Genomic DNA, 24,393 nt, shown 5'->3' with positions numbered 1-24,393 from the left:
AATATTCATAATTTCAGTATCATTGAGATCCTATAACTTTAATAGTAAGATCAGGTCAATGGGAATCTTCGTTAGAGTAAAGTACTTTTACTGTGGGTAATGCTATAGCTATTAAAACTACTATAGGGGTGGTGGTTCATAGAAATTCAGTTATATTTATATGCGTAGTTTTGATGACAAAGGTTTTTGAGATTGTTACAGCAACGCATATAAAAAATACTATAATAGTTACTCCCACGATAAATCTTATTGCAAAATGGTGTAAAATAATTAAATGTTCAGAGGATGAAGAGAGCATATCTTGTAAGAATAAAGCACGTCAGGGGTTCATTTTTAACTATAATATTATTTATAAGTTAAATGTTGTTAAAGAGAGATTGAAGATATTTCATTAAAAGTATGTGTAGAAGGAGGAAATCCTATAGAGTACTCAAAACGAGTTGAGTAGGCTGAAGTAATAGAGACCTTTCGGTGGGAAGAAAGAGTGTCCCACAAAATTCAAATAAATATAATTAAGGCTACCTGCTAACCCTAAAAAATGGTGTGGAAAAAAGATTAAATTTACTCCAATAAAGGTTAAGAAAAATTGTGGTAGACTAATTTTTATGGAGGTTAAAACTCCTATTACTAATAGTATAAAGTGTATAACCCCAGCAAAAATAGAAAATACAGCTCCCATAGATAGGACGTAATGAAAATGGGCGACTACGGAATAAGTGTCGCGAAGGGTGATGTCAAGGGAGGAAGATCTCAAAACAATTCCTGTTAAACCACCTACGGTAAATAAAAATAAAAATCCTAATGCTCAAATTTGAGAAATAGAAAAATTATTAGGAGATCCTGATATAATTGCTAATCAACTAAAAATTTTAATTCCTGTGGGGATAGCAATAATTATTGTGGCAGATGTAAAAAAAGCCCGAGTGTCAACATCTAGTCTGACTGTGAATATATGGTGTGCTCATACAATAAACCCTAGCCCACCAATTCCTGCGATAGCATAGATTATTTTAAGATGGCCAAAGGTAAATTTTTTATTGGCGTTATCTGTTAAAATATGAGAGATAAGCCCAAATCCTGGTAAAATTAAAATATAGACTTCTGGGTGCCCAAAAAATCAAAATAAATGTTGAAATAAAATAGGATCACCCCCCCCCCCCCCCACAGGGTCAAAAAAAGAAGTATTAATATTTCGGTCTAAAATTAATATTGTTAACAGCGTCTACATGGCAGAAAATTTGATGGAGGCAAACCCCTCCAAAATCTACCCATACCCACCTAAAAAAAATCCTGCGGCCTTCGGCCGCGAAATTTACAGACCTACGATGGTATAGTGATTTTATTTAAAAAATCTTATCTGCCACCATTTATAACCTTACAACATAATTCTATTTACAATCTTTCAAGCCTATTTAGGGAAAAAAAATTTAAAAATTTGTAAGTGATAATGAACTTTTATTTAAATAATGCAATCTTTTCATAATTTGGTATTCACTTTATTTTCATAAAATATATATAAGTGAATAATGAGATAACATATTAATATTTCTATGAAAAAGATCTAAAATATTGTAAAAAATATAAGACGAATAAATTTAAAGAGGTAAATTTAGCTTGATTCCACATAATTAAAAACATGTATTGTAAATAGAGCTATTATATAAAATATTAGAATAAAATGAATTATAGTATATTTTGCATTGAAATTATAAAATGTTAAATTAAATATACATTATTTAAAAGCCTATATATTCGCTGTGAAAAAGATACATTAATTATTTTATTAATAATTTGAATAACCTTATTGATGTTAAAGCAAATTGTGTTATAATATCATCAATTGTAAATTTTTCAAAAACATCAATTTCGCTGGATATTAACAGTAAATTTTCCAAAAATGGGTCCGAAATTTTATTCCGCATTCGAGTTTTGTTAATTTTTACTTTACTCATGGCTCTTTCGGCTGAACAGGAAGTTGTAGGAAGGGTTAATAAATATTTATATAATAAATTTAAATTTGAATAAGAATTTAATTGATAAAAAAAATTTTTATCCATTTTTTTATTTTGGTCATGATTTCGCTGTTGATATTTTCTTTGGTAATTTGATCGTTTGCAATACCTTTAATTATATACAATTACAAATAAATTATCAATAAATTACTTTCATCAATATATAACGCGTCATTCTTTTTAACTTTTAAAAGATCTTCGCAAAAAATGATTGATTGAGACTCCAAATATAAAGAGCGAAAATCATTATATTCATCAACAATGTTTTGGACATCCAATTGATAAGTATTACAAATTTCGGATATTTGCCATCCTTCTATTTTTTCTATTATCCATAATTCCAGCGGGAGTAAAAATGGATATCTGTGATAAAAAATTTAAACAATCATAATTAAATCGATCATTTAGGTGATTAATTATTGCATTTAGAACAGGGAAAAATATTTCCGTTCTATATCTATAATAATAAATAATAATTTAAATTTTTTTAATTTATTCAACTTGTTTTTTTTTGTTCAACATAATTATTGAATTCTGTTTATCCAATTTGAATATTGATTTCATATTATACAAATCAGTTATTACATTATTCTTTTTCAAAAAACTATTAGATAATGAATGTAATTTTAAAAATATATTGTCTCCATTAGCGATATTTTAAAATTATTTATAGAAATAGTAACTAATATTAACCTTTTAGTTTTTGTAATTTATTTTTTGTATGTTGTATTAATTTGGTTACCAAAGCCAAATCATTACCAACTGCCTGCATTTCAATACAAGCCTCATGTGTACATTTCAATATTTCTTTCAAAATAAAAAGACTTAATATAAAATTTTCATCTTTAATTCTTGATAATAACCCATCGGCAATGGAAGAGGTGCTTGGGTCATTAGAATCTTTTAATTCAACTAATGATGCTAAAATATGTTCATAAACATCTAAAAAGATTTCTAAAGATTTGTAGGATGATGACCAATTTCTGAAAATATATAAGTTTCAAGTTTCATTAAAAATATTTTATTTACCTTGTTGTGTTTTTAATTCTTTTAAGAGATTTCTAGGACTTTCTCATTTGATATTTAACAAACACACCTTGACGTCTAACTCCATTCATAAAATTATATAACTCATCTAATATTCCCATTGCCTTTTTCATTTCAATTTTGCATCCACAAACATGAGCAACTACTAAATTTAGCCGATGTGCATGGCACCAAATATAGATGGCTTTTGGAGCCTCTTTCAATATTAAAGCCTGCATTCCTTTGTATACTCCTCTCATATTCCCTGCACCATCCATACTTTGTCCAACCAAATAATCAAGAGGAAGACCAAGATCATTAAACTTAGAAAAAACATGTTTCTTTATATTTTCCCCAGTGGTTTCTGATGTTGTAAAAACATGTATGATCCTTTCTACAGGATGTGGATGCAGATCATCTTCTATATACCGTACAAGCAAAGCTATGCATTCTTTTTAAGACACATCATATGTTCCATCTAATATGATGCTATAGGCACGATTCTCTTTAATTGTTTGAATAATGCTTTTTGTTATTTTTATCTTAATAATTTCAGTTATTTTTTTCACGTGGCCATATGACAGTAAATTTATATAAGGTCTCGAAATTTTATCTGATTTTTTTCTCCGCAATTTTTCGTTGTTATCCATGTATGCACGTAAAGTTGGAACCGTTTTTGCCATTAATTTTATGAGACACATAAAATTACCTTCATTCGAATTAGAACCCTAAAAGGCTATATTACATTTTATAAGGTACATAATGGCATTGATAATATTATGAACTATATTACGATTTTCCATGATTATATCAAGCTTATTTGATAGCAAATGATCTTGAATGCGTTTATTTGCAAGCCAAGTCATGTTTGCATATTCACAATCTTTATGAAGAGAAGATGCTTCGTGTCTCTCTAAGTCACGCTTTATGTTTTTCCAATTATTTACCCCATGTTGAGTCCAAAAAGTATTGGACTTAGGGCCACCAAACATAATACAATATAGACAAAAGACTTTGTCTAAAGTAGTGCTATAAGATAGCCAATTTCTGGGGTTGAGGGAACCATCTTTATTAACCTTTCTATAATAAGTTATATTCATGCTCCTGTTTAAAAAAAATATATTGGTATAGAAATAATGGATGGGTAAAAATTAATGAAAATAAATATTATTTAAAACCTCTTGTTAGTAACAGGATATTGAAATTTATTTGTACATGGCTGACAAGGGCCTACAGCAATTATGAAATTTATCAAAATATTTGTCATCCTAAATAATATAAAGTGAAAAGGGTCATTTGGTTCCTTTTTTTTGTATAGCTGAATAAGACTTGGACTTTGAATATCCTCATAATTTATTCCCTTCAAAAGTCATTATATAAATTTTATTTAAATATAATGCCTCATGCAAAGTAAGTGCCTCACTAGAACCGGGGATTGGATGAGGAGATAATACAATTTGTGAATCTTCAATATTGGAGATTTGCTATAAATAAAGAGTATAATTTGTTTACTTATGAAAATCTATTTTTAATATAATTTCAGCCAAATGGTCATTTTATTCTTAGCTACATTATAATTAAGTTAATCAATAAATGTTGGAAATATTTAAATGTCCTAATTTATTTTCTTCAAAAGTTATCATATAATTCGTATTTAAATTAAATACCTCATCATGCAAAGTAAGCGCCTCACTGGAACTGGGGATTGGATGAGAAGATAATACAATTTGTGAATCTTCAATATTGGAGATTTGCTATAAAGAGTATAATTTGTTTACTTATGAAAAACTATATTTTTAATAAAATTTTAGTCAAATGGTCATTTTATTCTTAACTACATTATAATTAAATTTTTAATAAAGGTTGGAAATATTTAATTAACCTCATAATCATAATTTATTTCTTTCAAAAGTTATCATATAATTCGTATTTAAATTAAATACCTCATCATACAAAGTAAACACCTCACTGGAACTGGGGATTGGATGAGGAGATAATACAATTTGTGAATCTTCAATAACTGAGATTTTCTATAAATAAAGAGGAGTTTAATTTCTTTCCTTATGATAACTATATTTTTAATAAATTTTTAGGCAAATGATAATTTTTTTTAACTACATTATAATTAAGTTTTTAATAAATGTTTTAATTCTACATGAATACATGATTGAGAAAACAGGTATTAAAAATATTATGAAGTCCAACATAAAGTTATCAGGTTACAATGGAAAGATGATACAAGTAATAGGTAAAGCACAAGTGAATGTAGAATACAAAGGGAATTCACATATTTTGAACGCAATAATCATAAACATCAATATGACTTTGTTAGATCATGTAAAAACATTTTTAAAATATACTTGAAAGATTCATAGGCATGATAGATGCAGATTAATATAAAACTGCAATCACATGAAGAAATCATAAAACAATATTATAATGACTATAAAAATAAAAACAATATTAAGTATAAATAAAATAGTGAAATTCATGATGAAAGTATATTATCTAAAGAAATTCTAATAGCTAAATAAAACAATGATAATAAACATACCTAATATAACACATAATGTAAATAAAGGGGATGAAACTCACACATATAACATTTTGAAAATAGTTGATTCCAAATCATATTTTATAAGATTTATATTTAAAAAAAGTAAAAGAATTTGAAGTCTTAATTCAATTAAAGATGAAAAGATTTAAATTTAAAAATTCCTAGAAATTAACATTACCTTATATTACTACATTATATTAACTTAATAAGTTTTTTTAATACTTTGGTTTTAAATTATTATTATTAACTTATTAAACATATTGTTAAATTGAACTTTATAAAGTATATATAGATATAAAAATAGTGTGATAAACAGTTAAAAAAAAACATTAAATAATAATATATAATTTATTTTCTCTATACCCTGACTACTTTAATATTAATATTATTCTGGTAAAATTTTAAATCAGTTTCTATTAATTCACAAATTTATAGTTACAATAATAAATAAAAATATTACTTTTTGGAAGTAAGATGTTATTGTCTTTTTTTGCAACTGGGTTTCAACTCCATTTGTGATATTATATGGAATATCACAATTTAAAGATACCCAATTATTATTATCTCTTTTGATGGCTACCTTTGTAAATTTCATATCAGCTGGCTTGACATGAGGATGTTTATGTTTATAATGTTCATGTATCTTGTCACTTCTTATTTTAGAAGTTTTGCAATTTTTAATATTGCACTTAACTTTAAATATGGTTTTGTTACTTGGCATCTAGAAAGAAATAATTATTATAATATAATTTTTTACATATTATGTTTTTTATTATTCTTTGCTTGCTGATATATGTTTTTATGCATGACTCAAAAAATTACCTAAAATTTATCCTGCTAAAATCTATAAATTTATTAAAAAACATAATATAAATATATTAACCTCTAAGAAAAGTACCAAATAGGAAATGTGTAAATATTAACTTGATAAAATGCTAAATGAAAATAGTTGACAAAGAAAATTTATATTATTTATTAATTGACAAATATCTTATTGACATTTTTCAGAAAATCAAACGATAGCCATCATAATCGTATCAATTAATGGATTAAAAAAAGATTATAATTCAAATCAAAAATTACCCACCAAAAATCAATACCTACCCCCAAAAAAATAATGCCTACCCCCAAAAAATTAATATCAACCCCTTAAAATCGATACCTACCCCCAAAAATGCTAATATATTTTGGAGGCATTTGTCTCCTACCCCCCCCCCCCCCCCGGCCATGTAGACGCTGATTGTTAATGCTCCGGCTAATACAGGTAAACTTAGTAAAAGAAAAAGGCGGTAATTAATGAAGATCATAAAAATAATGATAGTTTTTCTATAGGTATACCGGTTGGGCGAAGAGTAATGATTGTGGTGATAAAGTTTATAGCTCCTAGTAATGATCTAATTCCTGCGATATGCAGTCTTAGGATTGATAAATCTGTAGATGGTGATGGATGACCAATTAGAGAGGAGAGGGGCGGGTAAAGGGTTCACCCGGTTGAACAACCTGATTCGGTTATACTTCTTGTTAATAGTATAATTATTCTAGGTGGAAGTAATCAAAATGATATATTATTTATTCGTGGAAAGGCTTTATCGGGAGATGAGAGTATTAAAGGAATTAATCAATTACCAAAACCTCCAACTAAAATAGGTATAAAGAAAATTATAACTAGGGCATGAGATGTAACGATTATATTCAGCAAGCTCATAATGCCATAATAATTAATTCATTGTAAATGATGGAGGTTTTAATTGAATTTATTATCTAAAAAATAAATTCTTTATATTCACAAAATATCGATAGTTGGTAGTAGAGATTGATTAATTTAAGATATCCTTTATAAATTCTTTGAAAAGAGTATCAATAAATTAAAAAGGTAAAAATAATAATAAATTAGGGGGGTAGGCAAAGGTTTTTGAAGGTGGCTTGCATCCAGTGAAAATCCTGTCATGTAGACGCGAGGAGAAGTATCTTGCAAAGGAAAAGAAACTGTATTATGCGTTTGTTGATTTGGAGAAGGCATTTGACAGGGTGCCGCGCGAGGTTACTAGATGGGCCTTGAGAAAATCTGGTGTGGAAGAATGGTTGGTTATGGCAGTGATGGCAATATATGTGGGAGTACAAACTGCAGTACGGATGGATGATGGAGATAGTGAAAGCTTTTAAGTGAAGGTAGGACTTCACCAAGGATCCGTGCTGAGTCCTTTATTATTTATCTTGGTAATGGATGTGGTGGCTAGAGAAATGCGTGAAGGACTTCCCTTGGAGCTATTATAAGCAGATGACCTTGTATTAATGGCAAACAGTGAGAGAGAATTGAGGGATAAAATTAGTAGATGGAAGATGGCTATGGAAGCAAAGGGCCTGAAAATGAATGCAGTAAAGACAAAGATGATGATTGGTAGAGATAATCTGAAAATGGAGGAATCCGGCAACTGGATTATGGTGTATAGGAAAGGAGTTGCTAGAGATTTAATCCAAGGATGCCAGAAATGGGTGCATAAAAGATATAGTGGGATAAAAGGAAATCTGATGTTAGCAAGAATGACCTATAGTTGTAGAACGTGCATAAGAGGGGTACATAATACTGATAGAAAATGGTGATTTGGATATTGACAATGGGCTAAATCTGGGAAAAGTTGAAGAGTTTTGCTATTTAGGTTCTATGCTAAGCGTAGATATTGGCGTAGATTCTGCTATTGTAGCAAAGGTCAGATAAGCATAGAAAAAGTTCAGAGAGTTGTCGTCTATTCTGACAAATAATAACGCCTCTCTGAAGTTAAAGGGGAAAGTTTATGTAAGCTATGTGAGGAGTTGCTTAGTTTATGACGGCGAAACATGGGCAATGTAAGCGGCATACGAAGCTAAATTGGAAAGAACAAAAATGAGGTGGATTATATGAATGTGTGGAGTATCTCTGAGAGAGAGAGAAAAATTAACAAGGAATTGTGAGCAAGAATGCATTGAAATGATTGGAGTGGTAATGAGGAAAAATAGAGTAAGATGGTTTGTAAATGTGGAACGTAAGACAAATGATGCCTGGGTAAAGAGATGCACCTTGATGTAAGTAGGAGGATCAAGATCTAGATGAAGGCCCAAGATGACGTGGATAAAGGTGATGACTGCGGATAAGAGAAAGATGAATCTTAAAAATACTGATGCTGAGGACCGTCAAAAATGTAAAAGAAAAATCAGAGGGAAAACTGGCCAATCTGGGTGAACCGGAATTAGCCTTTAAACGGAGAAGAAGAAGAATAATAAATGTTCCCATTTCAAAATTGTCACGATTCCGTGTAATACTGTTGAATGTGAGCACTGTTTTCACTTTATGAATGTTATTATAAAGAATTTGTCATCAAGTCTGATAAAACCTATTTCTAGTTTTTAATGACAAATGTTAACGGGTTTCCTCTCATTTAGTGGAATACTCAATATATTAATAAGTGGCCCACTGGTCACAGGTCTGTATTTTGCAAACGATACCCAATCAGCGAATTGTGTGGAAATTATTGAAAATATTAAAAAAGATTTGCTATGGCGAATATTGTAGTTTTTTTCACCTATTCCGATTTATGCATATTATAATATAATTATTTCTATATAATTATGCATTCTAATACGTCATTTATTATCCAATTTATAATTTTTGCAATATATTTCAATTTTTATCTAACTTTTTAAATGGCTATTTTTTACAATATAATGTGTTTTATATGAAATGCTTCGATATTAATTATTAGGAAAAAAATTTTTTACCTCAAATTCTTGTGAATAAAAAAATTTCGCCTATATTTTTTACCCATTTTAGAGTCCCCTTATTCAATCAAATTGAATGTAAGAATGATAGACTTAATATTTAAAATATATAATACGGAATTATTTATTTTTCAAAAGATGATTTCTCAAATGCATGTCTGCAGCTGCGGGTGAAGGAGGTTGTTACTACACGAAGGGATTGTTTGCAATTTGTAGTTTGCCATTTGGATTTAATGTCTCAGCTCCTATTTTTCAGCGAACAATTGTGGCCGTGTTTCAGAGAATGGAGGGGGCATTCTACAATTTGGACGATGTATTGGTAACGGGAATAACTCCCGAACTGCATGAAGGGAGATTGAAGATATTTCAGCGAATCAAAGAAAAGGAATTATGGGCGAGTGCAGAGAATAGTGTTGAGGGTGACGGAGGTGATATATCTTGGGCAGAAAATTACGGAAAAAGAGGTGAGACCATTGGATAAAAATATGATAGGAATTACCAGTATTGAGACCTAATAATAAATGAGAGCAATCCTTTTGGGGATTGGTCAACTATTATCACCGGTTTATGAAGGGAGTTGTTCAAGTAGCAGCGCCATTATATCAATTACTGAAGAAAGGAGAAATATTTGAATGGAAAGAGGAACAAGAGGATGCTTTTGAGTTGAAATACAGAATTGAAAAACCATTTTAGTGTGCTTTAATAATGATTAGAGGTGCTATTAGCTGTGGGTGCATTTAGGGAACCAACATTAAAAACTCAAGATTAACAAAATATTGGTATTGGTTCAAAATATTATACTGGGTATAAACAATATCTTATATTTCTTGCTTTAGTATAGCTATAGGTTTAAATTCAAATTGTTAATAAATTAAATTAATATATTTTTAAATAAATATATATAAAACAATATTGTTTTAGAGAAATGAACCTAGATATTTTTCCTGATTCTTTTTTAAATGACAATTCTGAAAGATAAGAAATTAAAAAATTATCTTTGACAATTATAATTTCAATTTTTAATGTTTTCCTTGACAATAAGCTTAGTGAGGGATTAAAAATGAGATTAAATTTTTAAAAGATTTATCTTCAATTATTGAAAAAGCTAACTTATTTTTAATAAAAATTTAGGAATTAATATTTTATTAAAAAATAATAGACTGTACATTCCTCAAAAATGAAAGAAATTAATGAACATTTAAATAGTAATAAAAAAAACTGAAGCCAATCAACTCACACTCATTGAGATGCGAATTCATTTACATCAAAGATAAAAATAGCACTTTAATTTTGAAATTGAAGAATTACAACCATTTTCAATTGTAAAAAGGACTGCATTTATTAATATTATTAATTTCAGCCTACTAAAAATGTGATGTCTAGGCTTACCCTTGTATTAAAAATTAACAAAGCATATGACACCATGTCAAAGAAATTAGTGGATATTGTGTATCCCAAAAATTATCTGTACAACGAATTCTTGCTCAGCTTATCATCGGTATATAAAATATATATTTTATAGATTGATAATATTAGGGATTACAGTACAGTACACTAGCTAAACCCAGAGATTCTTGAGCCTGCTTAGCCTGTAAAAGGCTAAACCAAAAATACACATTTGATTATCTAAAAATAAATTTTGAAATTTTTACCACATATAAGATACAAAATAAAGTGACCAAATGCAAAAGCGACAATGCTAGAAATATATTAAATGCTTTCAAGTAAAAAAATTATAATATATTTATTAATATTAGATGAACATGTAGAGGAATCGGATGATAAAATAGTTCCTCTGTCATTATTTGATCAAAATACTAATGATAGTATTGTATCATTCCTGTTCAGCATAAACTTTAAATCTCATTGCAAGTCTTAACATTGATAAGGCAGATAACGATATCCATTTTAAAACCATATCAAAAATTACATTTTCTAAGTATATGCTTGTGGAATAAACATGGGCAATCTTCAAACTGTGCAGCCATTTTTAAGCAAAACATGAAGGAACTCTTATAACTACGTGCAATTAAAAAAATAGTCTTATTAAGAAGAATTGTCAAAAATTTGACGAATTGTGATAATCTGAATTAAAGAGATTTTCAGATAACGACAAGTCGTTCATGAATGAATATTAATTAAGAAATGATATGTATATAAATGATTTTGCAGGTTATGGAACCGATTGCTACGGGTCTTTCAATTTTAGAGAGCAAAGAAATAATACATTTTGGATATCACACTCCCACGATAACTATTAATGGCTTTAAATAATTTTAAATTTTGTAAACCGCTTATTAATTCAATCCTGGAAGGCATAGATAAAAAATATAGTTCAAATATTGCTATAATTTATATTTTGATTATCTTTTATTTTGAATGGATTCAAACACATCTATAGAAATGAATATATACTATCCACAATAATTCACCAGCTATTTAAATTAGATTGGCCCTGGATAAAATTGTAAGTCAACAAAGGAAGAATTATTTCCAGTTTGAGAAAAGATTTTGATAAAGAAAGAGCAGACTTAATTCCTTTATCCAACTCACATACCAGAATATTTTCTGATAGATAAAAAAAATTTTTGATGAGGAAATGAAGATCCTTGTGAAGATAATCTATTAAGTTTTTTCAAAATAAAGATAATTCTTTAAATATTTTTAATAAATTACCCGAATTAAAATGTTTATTTATTAAATATAATACAACTCTCCCATCCTCTGCGCCTAACGTGTGTTTAGCATGACGAAAGCTATGTTGAGCATTAAGCGCTCTTGTTTGTTTGATCAAAATTTTGAAAATCAATTGCTAAAAATAAATAAAAAATTGTTACAGAAAGATGTTATCCTATATTTTGTATAATTTTATTTATATTATAATTATATATATGAAATTTCTTTTTATAAAAAGATCTTATCTTATTATATATTCTTTTTGTACAGATTTGCTGAATGTGACTCGTTAAAAAATTTCTTTTCTTGTTGCAATAATATTTATTTTAAATATATAATTTTAGCTACTCATTCTTTTAAAATAATTCAATTTTTTTAACATTACAAATAAATTGAATTATGTTTTCTTTTATTCATTTATCCATACCAAATAGTAAATATTATATAATTATATTTACAATCATAAAAAAAACAAATATCGAATTAAATCTTTTCAAGATATCGGCCCGATCCGATTTTTTTAAATGATAAATATTGGCCCTGATACGATGATAAACAAAAAAAAAATTTATTTTAAAAAAACATAGCCAATCAACTAAGACTTAAAATAAATGATTTGTCTGAAAGAAAAAAAAACTTTAAAAAAGGAAATTTATTTTGACTCCTAGCAATAATATACAATTTGTTTGGACGATATAATTCAAACATAAAAAAATAACCATTATTTATAAAAAAAATATTATGTTTATATAATATACAATACATTATATAAAATTTATGAACATCATATGAAATAAAAATCAACAAAATAATTAAAAAAAATAAATATGAGATTAAATTTGAAAATGTTTTTTTTAGCATTTTAATCTTAGTATCCAATTTTATGATTAATATGTTCCTTTTAACTTTTAAAAAAATCAGTTACCGTAAAAGAGGATACAATTAGCTCTTTTATACCATATTTGTTTTCACATATATATGTGCAGTGACTATAAAAAAACAACAAAATATTTAATTCTGAATAAAAATTTCATTTAAAAATATTTATCCTTGGAACCAACTGACCCAACTTAAGCTTTTCGATGCTGCGCGTAATACAATTTTTTTAAATGCATTGTGGATTTTTTTTTGTAAATAAGTATAAATACTAAAATTAAAGTTTACAAATTAAAAAAAATCCCGTATGTTTTGTTTTTTTACCTTCTATTATTTATAAAAATACAATTTAATCACATAGAATACAAGAATTCACAAGTAATAAATTTCATACATAGCATTAATATATTTCATTTGTACATAGTATTAATATATTTCATACATAAAATTAACATGACAATGCCCCTCCCCCCTCTCTCTTGCTAGTTGGAAAGTAAATGCTTGTGAAAGACGTTAGGGGTAGCGGATTCTGTCCTCGGGGTGGATAATTTAACGTTAAATAAAAACAAGTGACATTTTACAATTTTTTTTATATAAATGGTATACAACGGGTAATTTGTTTGTGTAAAAACCTAAGAAACAATCATTTAGTAAAACAAGACATATAATGAAAATAAAAGGTTATGTACTTTATATTTAGTAATATAAAATTGCATGCATGAGATCCTACGTTCATATAATTTAAAAAAAAACAAAAATATTGCGGAACTTGGTAAAAAAAATATTTATTTTACTAGCAAGTTTAAAGATCATCACGATTTATGATTATAACGTAGTTAGATGGATTATTTTCCAGGTTCATATTTCTGTGTAAAAATAAATATATATATATTATATATTAAACAAGTTAAAATAAATGTGATAACCAAGCTGCCCAAATTAGACACTATAACTATCAAACATTTATGCCCGGTCCAGATTAAAAATATTTTAGAGTCTTTTATTTTTAGGCCCTACCCGGATTTTTTAAATTCTGATTATTTTTAGGCATGAAAATATAAGAAGCAAATATAATATATGATTTTCCAACTGGGTAATAAATCTCAATTATTATAGGGCTGGTTCGCCGGCGCTAATGGCAGCTTTTTGGCGATAATTATATTTTTAAAAATTAGAAATATAATTATCTAATATATATAATCTTCGTAATCGAAATATGATCGTTTTCCTATCATCCTAATGTATTAAAATTTAACGAGAGTGTGTAAACTAAAGTTAATTTCTCAGACCTGACTAAATCCGATCGGTGATAACGGATTAGATAGAGACCAATTCTAATTCGGAATCGGTTTAAAATGAAAATTGTTTTTAAAAAATTTTAATTTTTTTTTCCAACTGCCAGGTTTGCAATTTACCCATTTTAAAAGTTAGGATGAAAGGTTTTTATTAATTTTTTCAAAATGAATGAAACTTGCTTGATGGGTATCTATGGTGTGAATTTTAATAAAATTTAAATTTCAGAGCTTTAGATTAACCATATCCAAATATAAACCTTTAAAGTTGAAAATCATGCAAATCATGTTATCATCAAATCTCACTTTTTCAAAAATATTCATTCTAATCATAAATTATATATATATAGTATATCATTGTGTAACCTTTAAAATTTTATTTAAGAAAATATTTCTTTAGGTTGAAAACCGTTAATGACTATTACCTTTATATTTAACTGTTTAATTTAAAAAATCGGTAGCAAATTACCGTTTCCTTAAAGTTATATTAAAGTCATTTTTTTAAGTTATTTTAAAAAGTCCTTATAATATAACATACTTTAAAAAATCTATTGTGTAGAGTACTATTGTTAAACGGCCTAGTTTGTATCAATTTTTAAAATTGGCCCGATTAAGATTTTAGCCAAAATAAAATTATATAAGTATTAAGATTTGGCAGAGGTCAAAACATAGGCCATCTATGAGCAAAATCTCCAGGCTTACATAATGTTAGTTTGACTAAAATTTTAATCGTATTTAAAAATCGACCCAAATTGGGCTGTTTAACACTAGAATATAGCCTATATCCGATTTGCAAGTCCGCAGCTCATAAAATCGGCTATGCTAATTATTTGGACACTATTTAAAATATTATTTAATTATTTTATTAACTAACCATTATAAAAAAAAATCATTTGTTTTTATCGCATTCCGTTTTACACAAAGTTATAAAATTTCCGAGGCGATAAATTGTATGTCTTTCGCTGTTATAACTTACACTATCATTATTAATTTATACATTTTTATCAATTATAGGGTATAAGATATAGAGGTCTTCAAAGCCCACCAGCTTTGCCCGTTAAGAATTTTAATACAAGCCTGACCCGCTAAATTTTTTGTACGAATTTTCCTGTCATCACATTTATATTATCTATAAATTTATTCCCAATGCCAATTAAGGCGCTTATATCTCTCCTCAATGGCTATCTATTTCCACAACAACCGTTCTATAAATCAATTGTGTTTGGTATCTGTATTGTGCCTTTGTAATTAGATCCAAACATAAATAAATTGTTTAATTTTTGAGAATTTACTATATCATTTATAGATTTAGTATTTTAGTTAGACAGCTCTTGAAATACAAAGAAATTAGCATATTTTAATCAAAATAATAGCTTGAACTTCAAAAAAATATATCAAATTTTAATGCCCGAGCTAGAGATTTATGAGGTCGTGCCTGATATTTTATTTGAAAATTGTCGGGCCCGGTCCGAAATTTTTTTGTGGACGAATTGCTAGGCCCATTATTCTAAAAATTTTTCCCCGCCCGCCCGGCCGTTTGATTTTATTTTAAAATTTCCCAACCCGGCCCTTAAAGATCCCAATAAGAAACATGTTGTCCATGGGGATATAAAAAAAATATATATCATCGGTAATATTATTCTTCTTGGGTATGGGGCTAATCACCATAAATCACATGACAAATTATTGATATCATCCAAGAGCAAATTATTGACAGTGGGATATTATTAATTTTAAAGTCTTCAGATAGTAATATAATCGATCTAATTCTACTCAAAATCAAAAAAAATACTGCGTGCATTTAAAAAGGTTCTTGATCCGTATGATATAATTACTAAAATAAAACTTTTTTCTTTTATTTATTAACAAAAGGTCTTCCAAAATCCTACCTTAAGCCTCGGCGTGGTGGGTAAGTGGCAACGTCTTTTGGCGCCTAATGGAAATCTTAAAGGTTCTCTGTGGTCTGGGTCTAGAATAGGATCACCGTCCTCAACGAGCTGTAAAAACCACTTAAAGGGGTTGATGTCAGGAATGGCATCCGATTGTAAAAACATTGCTATAAAATTTCATGATTACAAAGCATGGGTGAGGTACAGCCCAAAGTACCTCATGGGCCTCCTCATCCGCCTACGACAAAAAAAGATGGGAACTTGGTGGGACCATCGTGAAACGAACATAATAAGTGAAAAAAGTGAGGAGATGTGTATAAGTGCATACTAAAAAATGTGAAAGCGATATCAGAGGGAAGAATATATTGATTAGCACCGACTAGTTATAAGAGGTCTCACTTTTAAAGGCGCCAGGATCACTAAAAGAAAGTTAGGCCAAGGCTAAAGGTTTGGAAATTGAAGGAGAGTGCTAGACGTCAATTCAATATGTCATTGGCGATAAGAAAGGCGGAGGTGGCACAAGCATCTGTGGTAAATTACAAGTGGGCAGTCATGAAGAAAGCCTGGGTAAGGTCAACTGAGGAGGTATGTAGGGACAAAAGGGCGGCGTAGATATAAGGAGACATAATGGTGGAATCCAGAGGTAGCGAATCGACGAGAAAGGGAGGTGTTTCAAAGAATGGTATAATAGTAAAGAAAATAGTGATAACGATATTTATAAGGTGGCGAAAAGAAATGCCAAGAAATTAATAGCGAAAGGGCTATTTGTTATTCGAAATTCGATTCGTATTTTACGAATACGAATAGCATAATTATTCGATTCGAATGAGGAAAAATATTCGTAGAATAGTAAACTTTTTTTTATTCGAAATTATTGCTTTATAAAATATTTGTAATTTTTCGTAAATATTTTATTTTTTCGTTAATATTCGTAAATTGTTAAATAATAAAAAGAAGTAATTAAATTTTCCTAGTGGATATTATTTCGCTTTACTTTATTTTATTTCCTATTTTTTATATATTCATAAATAAAATCATAAGTTATACTTTTTGATAAGAAGCTTAATGGAAAGGGAAATGCCCCAACAAAATAATAAATATAATTATATTATTTTAATGGTTAGATTTAGAAATTCTAGCTAAATAAAGAATTCCCAATAATGCCTTGAATTCTGTTTCATCAACTTCTTTAGTAAAACTTTCATATTTGTCCGTATAGTTTTTACTTATAATTTAATTTTTTCATTGGTATGATAAATAATCTCTTCAATCATTTTTTTTATAAACAAGTCAAAAATTTTTTCTAGAGTGTCTGCTTCTTTTACTGCAAATGAATAACTAAATTATTCTTTGATTAGGAAAATCCCTTTTCCATTTAGGAACCTTATGGAAAAGGGATTTTAAAGAGAAATATACTATGATAGATTATCACATATTTATCGAAATAATATTTAAGTCTATTGTCTGTTTCAACTAACATATTCTTCATCTATTTCAGATTGTGTATCACGATCACTATCATATACAAAATCTTCATCCTCACTATTACATTGTCATAATCACCTCTAATAAAATGATATTACATCTTAAATAATTTTATATTCAATTTTAAATCACTATAATTTATGTATAAAATTAATATAAAATTGTCAAAATAAGAAAGGATTTATTTAAAAGAATTACTAATGTTCTGAAGGTTTAATTCTACTGTTTCTTAAGTTGTTTTAAATTTTAAATATTGTTTCTTTCAGCTGCTAATGTATGATTGGTCTGAAATTTCAAGATGGTATAGATTTTATAATTAATATAATTTTAAATATATTCAAAGATCAATTTGAAAATCATGGAGAAAGAGGCAATGATGAATAAAACCAATCATCAACTAGTTCTAAATTTATATTCATTCAATCAATATCTGATGAAGCTGAACCTGTTAATGCAAGGTTAAAAAAACCTTTAATATGGATTCATTAACATGATTATAAAACAGAAACTGCTAAATGTAAAATATGTAAGGTAGAGATTGTAAAATATGTAAGGTAGAAATAATGTGTAAAAAAACCACCTCTGCACTAATTAATCACAAAAAAAGATTTCATCAAAAGATTCAAAATAATGATACAATAGAAAACTATTTGAATAATTTAACCAAAACAAATATTGATGATAAACATTATTTATTAAAATTTTTGCTAAGTAAAATATATCATTTAAAATTCTTGCCACAACTGAATTTAAATAATTTGTTAGAGCTTTAAATCTTAATGTAAAAATTTGTTCAATACCCTCAATTAAACTATATATGAATGAAATTTATAATAAAGAATTTAATAGTTAAAATAATTATAAATGATTCAAGTGCCAAATCAACTTTACCACTAACATATGGCCATGCCCTACTAATGTACTATTTTTAGGGTTGACCTGCCACTATATAGATGTAAAATGGGAAATAAAGTAATCGTTATTAGATATAGCACCATTTACTGATTCACATTCTGGTTAAAATATATATGGAGAGTTTTCTCAAATTATAATATCGAACGTACTCAATTTAGTAGTACAAGATATACTCAAGAAAGTAATTATCAAAATTAAGAACAATCATTAAGGCTGTTAATCGAGATTGACTTTTTAAATTTTGTTTAACTTAAATTGTTTTTATTTTTTAGTATCATTTTAGAATAAATTTTTTATAAATAAAAATCACCACCGTTATTTCTATCACCACCGTTTATCTCTATATAACATGGTGCCCGCTTTGTATGATAACTCACGCACAATTATATATAAAAAAAATCTCATATATATTGTGCATATGCCGATAAATATAAAAAATAAAAATTTTTTTTTTGGAATTATGTAATAAATTATAAAAATTATTTATATAAAGGACACACACAAGGTTAAAAAAATTCTTTTTATATGAATTTACAACAATATATATCTTTATGCTAATGTAAATAAAGTTTTAAAATAAAAATTTGCTATTTGGATAAAAAAAAAGTTACATGACTTTATAGTGACAATATATATTTTTATGCTAATTTAAATGAAGTTTGGAAATAAAAATCTACAATATGGATGATAAAATTAGCATATCCTCCAACAGGGAAGTTAAGTTTCCAAAGTTAGAGGGATGCTTGACGGACATATATTTGGAGAGATTTGACGATTATTTCTCTCAAACAATCAAAGATTATAAAATTATTATTAAAAAATTAAAATTTTTATTACCCAGTCAAGATGTTTGGATATGACGGAAGTTTAACCTTGCTTCACAAGGTGTTAATGAATCTTTTTTGGATTGGTTTTTTAGACTGTCTAAATTAAGTAGATAATGTAATTTTATTAATGATGATCGCATAAAAGAAAAATTGAGAACATCTAGTGTAAATGACAATATAAAAAATAAATAAAAATATTAACTACACATTAGATGAAATGATTGAAATAGGAAGAAAATTAGATAGTATTAACATTAAATCAGAAAGTGACAATGTTAATTATGTTTTTAGTAGTTATAAAAAATTTTTAAAAAATAATGACAATAATAGAAATAATGATAAGAATTTAGATATCCAAAGTACTTCTAATAGGAATGAGATTAATAGTAACTATAATAGACCTAATTATTATTCGAGGCAAAATTTTGAGTAGGAATAGAAATTATGGTGATAACAATTTTAGTAATGTTAACGACAACAGGAATAGGTATTTCAGTAACGTTAGAAACAATAACAATTATAATAATAACAACTATAGAAATAAATAATCAGTATAATGATAGTAACTATCAAAATTTTATCGGTATAACAATAGCAACAGAAACTTTCATAATAATAATCATCAATCTTATAACAACAACTATGGTAGGAACAACGCCTGGTTTAATTATAATCAGAGGAGGCAGATTCAATGTGACGATCAAAATCATAATAATTACCGATCTTATAACAACAATTCAAATAATTATGAAGGAAACAACAAGTGGCATAATAAGGATAACCAAAGAAAACAAATCGAATATTACGATCGTAATCGGTGGAAGGATTTTAATCAAAGAAAACAAATCCAGTATGATAATCAAAATTCTACGATAGAAATAATTGTAATATGAACATTGAAGAAGTTGGGGGAAATAAGGTTGGCACTGCCAAAGACAATAATGAGAATGATTTCAATGTCAACAATCTGGCTGAAAATACAGACAAAGGTGATGACAGTGCTTTTATGACTACTTTAAAATTAAATAATGTTACTACTACTATGCAGGTTGACACTGGATCAAAGTATACCATCATACCTCATGATATGGCTAAAAAAATTGGTATAAGAGAAATGAAGAAATCCAGTTTGCAAACTTGATTAAAATCATCGGGACAACTCAAGTTAAAGTAAGTTATGAAGGAATCACTAAATATTTACTAGCAGTAGTTGTAGAGTCGAGAAAGAACGCGTTATTAGGAAGAATCTGGATCAATGACTTTAAAAATATTTTCATAGGAAATGTCGACCAATTATGAAGACGAAATCAATAAACTTATTAAAGATTGTGAATCCAAATTGACTAGCGAACCAATTAACAAATTAAATGTCAAATTACATTTAAGATGTGACGCCCAACCTAAAATAATACCACCAAGACGTATACTGTATTCAAAGATTGACCTTGTGGGCGAAGAACTGAATAGATTGATACACGAAAAAATTATTGAGCCTGTAAATGACGTGCGAGTCCTATAACCGCCGTATACAAAGATGATGGGAGCATCAGGCTTTGCGCAGATTTTAAAGACACTATAAACCCAGCTATGGAAGACTTTAGATGCCCACTTCCACGTATAAATGATCTTATAGCTAAACTTTCAGAAGAAAAAAATTTACCAAAATCGATTTCAAAAATGCTTTTCTACAAGTTCCGATCGATAAAAATAGCAGAAATTTTTTGACTATATCTACACATAAGGGATACTACCAATTTACCAGACTTCCTTTTGGGTTGAAAACTTTGTTACATTTGAATATTTATTATTGTAAGATATATTTTAAAAGGTCATGTTATATATTTTAAAAGGACGTTATTTGTATATTATATTATATTATAACTTTCCGACATGTAATATTATATTATCGAGGTTAATCAAATTGCATATTATTAGAAGTTAAATTGGATAATTATATAAATGTATATATACAAAAGAATTACAAATAAAATTCGTTATCGTTTTTTATTTAATCAATTTAATATTTGGCGACGAGGTAAAAAATCGCGCGGTTTTCGGTCAAGTTAAATATTATATAGAATTATAATTTTTTTTTGTTAAAAAATATAAATAAATTGATTTAGAAATTATGGATAAAAGATGAATGAGATAAATGGGCTACTGACCACTATAGACACATAAAATATCTTCAAAATTTTCTATTGATTTCATTAAGTCGCGGCCCTACTGAATCCATAATAAAGAACTAAAAATTCGCGATCAATTAATCGCCGGAGAACTATGTTTACTAACCAGATACTACCAACCGTTAAAACTTAAACAAAATTATAGAATTTATGATAAAGGCACGATGCAGCCTATTTATGGATTATAGAATTTATGATAAAGGATTAATGCAGCCTATTTAGATTTCCATGGATTATAGAATTTATAATAATGATAAAGGGCACTATCAAAATGATTGATGCAGCCTATTTAGATTTCCATGGATTATAGAATTTATGATAATGATAAAGGGCACTATCAAAATGATTGATGCAGCCCATTTAGATTTCCATGGATTAAAGAATTTATGATAATGATAAAGGGCACTATCAAAATGATTGATGCAGCCTATTTAATTTCCATGGATTATAGAATTTATGATATAACGGGCACTATCAAAATGATTGATACAGCCTATTTGGATTTCCGGGGATTATAGAATCATCCTATTTGGATTTTCAGGGATTATAGAATTTGGCTTATCGTTACCAATATATGTAGAAATTAATATGATCAACAATATAATGATATATTGACAAACTATATAGAGTAACCTGGAGTACTCCAATGGTAGTGGTACATAAAACTTCAGGTGAACTACGATTGAGAATAATTCTACCAACGAATCGCAAAAATCGCTATAGATCTACAGATAAATGATGATAAAATAACAAGCGAAAATAAAACAGCGATGGTGGGAACAATTGGTCGAAAAACTAGAATCGCCATCACAATCCTGGAAAAGGAAAGAAGAAAAAAAAATAAACGTACAAAACCGTATTAAAACATCCCGACCAACTACGAATAAGGGAAGAACCAGACGTAAGCAAATCAATAATAACAATTGAACCAAGTCAAAAAGGAAGGCAAACGGGTTATCCAACAAGGGAACTAAAGACAACAAAAAGATTAATAGATGAACTTGAACTTGGTAAATAAAAAGATTGGTAGACGATCTTAACTTGGTGGAAAGAAGATATGTTACATTTGAATATTTATTATTGTAAGATATATTTTAAAAGGTCACGTTATATATTTTAAAAGGACGTTATTTGTATATTATATTATAACTTTCCGACATGTAATATTATATTATCGAGGTTAATCAAATTGCATATTATTAGAAGTTAAATTGGACAATTATATAAATGTATAATACAAAAGAATTACAAATAAAATTCATTATCGTTTTTTAAACTTTAATCGATTTAATAAACTTCATCTGCTATATTCCAACAAATCATGGATCAGATTTTCGGTGATATGAAAGATGTTATATTTTATATTGATGACTTATTAGTTATTAATAACTGGAAATAACGATGAAGCACATTTAAACAACATCAAAAAGGTGTTTGAGAGAATATTATCGTACGGGTTAGTACCTAACTTCGCCAAAAGTTTATTTTTTAAAAACAAAGTGAGGTTCCTGAGTCATGATATTGACACCAAGGGGATTCATGCTAATCACGAAAAAATTGAAGAATAATTAATATGCCAGTTTCTGGGAATGGCTGGTTATTATAAAATATTTTTGAATAACTTCGCTGATATTGTTGATCCGTTGTACAAAATGGTCAACAAAGAAAGATGGGAATGGAACTTAGAACATTCCAGAAGTTTTTATGATTTAAAGAAGCTAATTAGTCTCCATTACCTATTGGGATTGCGACTGATGCATCCAAATCTGGATCAGGGGCTGCACTATTTCACACTGAGAAAGATGGCAAAGAAAAACCTATTGCTTTTGCGTCTAGAATCTTAGCAAAATCTGAAATAAATTACACCAATATTTAGTGTGAGGCTTTTGCCATAATGTTCGCAATTAAAAGATTTCAAGAATATTTGGTTGGGACTAAATTTACTATCATCACGGACCATAAACCACTAGTCCACATTTTTACCAAGGGACTCATGGACAATAGTACCATGTCCTTAAGGTTACAAAAGTGGAATATCACTTTGGGGGGGGGGGGGGTTACGATTTCAACATAAAGTACAAAGCAGGTAAATACAATGTTGTTCCTGTCTGCCTCTCGAGATTGCCACAAGAATGTCATGATGAAGTTGTTGAAAATATACTATAATAAATGACTATGAAGATTTACCTATCAATTTCAATCAAATTCGTGATGAAACTTTGAAAGATATTGAATTAAAACAAGTCATAAATGATATTAAGAACAACAGGCCTATAAAGAATGATATCTATAAAAACATTAAATTGGAATTAAGTATAATTAAGGATTGTCTTTACAAAAGCAACAAAATCATAATTCCGTCTTCTATGAGAAAAAATGTACTACAATCATTAAATGATGGTCACTTGGGAGCAGGAAGTTCAAATCCTTAGCCAAAGATCACATGTGGTGGTCTGGTATAAATAATGATATAGATATGGAAGTGAAAAGTTGCAACGATTGTAACATATATCATGATAATCCTAAAAAGATACAAAAACCATGGGTTTCGGCAACCAAACCATTTGAAAGAATACACATAGACTATGTGGGTCCGTTCTTCACAAGAAATTGGTTGATAATAGTCGATGCTTACAGTAAGTTTCCAATCATTGTTCCTGTTAAAATTATTACGACCGATGTTATTTTAAAAGAAATTTTTAAAATTATTTCGTTATAAGGAATACCCGAAACTATAGTCACCGATAACGGCACTAACTTCACAAGTAGTGATTTTGAATAATTTTGCAGTGATTATGGTATCAAACATGTGCTCACATCTGCTTATCATCAGCAATCCAATGGCCAGGTAGAACGCATGGTAAGAACGTTCAAAACACATATGAAAAGGATTATCAAA

The 24,393-nt window shown here is 28.1% G+C and overlaps 1 protein-coding gene across 2 annotated transcripts in view; it reads right to left on the bottom strand.

Annotated features, from left to right (window-relative positions):
- Positions 1-12,926: 12,926 nt before the first annotated feature.
- LOC135922693 (solute carrier family 53 member 1-like) overlaps positions 12,927-24,393 on the bottom strand; it is a 91,642-nt gene continuing 80,175 nt past the window's right edge. Inside the window, exons 18-19 of one of the 2 annotated variants that reach the window (XM_065457128.1) lie at positions 19,319-19,405; positions 12,927-13,766 (exon numbers count right to left, since the gene is read on the bottom strand). The gene's annotated coding sequence lies outside the window, so the exon portion shown is untranslated. The remainder of the gene's footprint in view (positions 13,767-19,318; positions 19,406-24,393) is intronic. The other variant, XM_065457127.1, reaches the window with a different exon arrangement.

The sequence above is a fragment of the Gordionus sp. m RMFG-2023 genome, chromosome 1, assembly GCF_954871325.1.
Source record: "Gordionus sp. m RMFG-2023 chromosome 1, tfGorSpeb1-WG-v2, whole genome shotgun sequence".
NCBI lineage: Eukaryota > Metazoa > Nematomorpha > Gordioida > Chordodea > Parachordodidae > Gordionus > Gordionus sp. m RMFG-2023.
The sequence above is the reverse complement of the archived record's forward strand: the minus strand, read 5'-3'. Positions and strand labels throughout refer to the sequence as shown.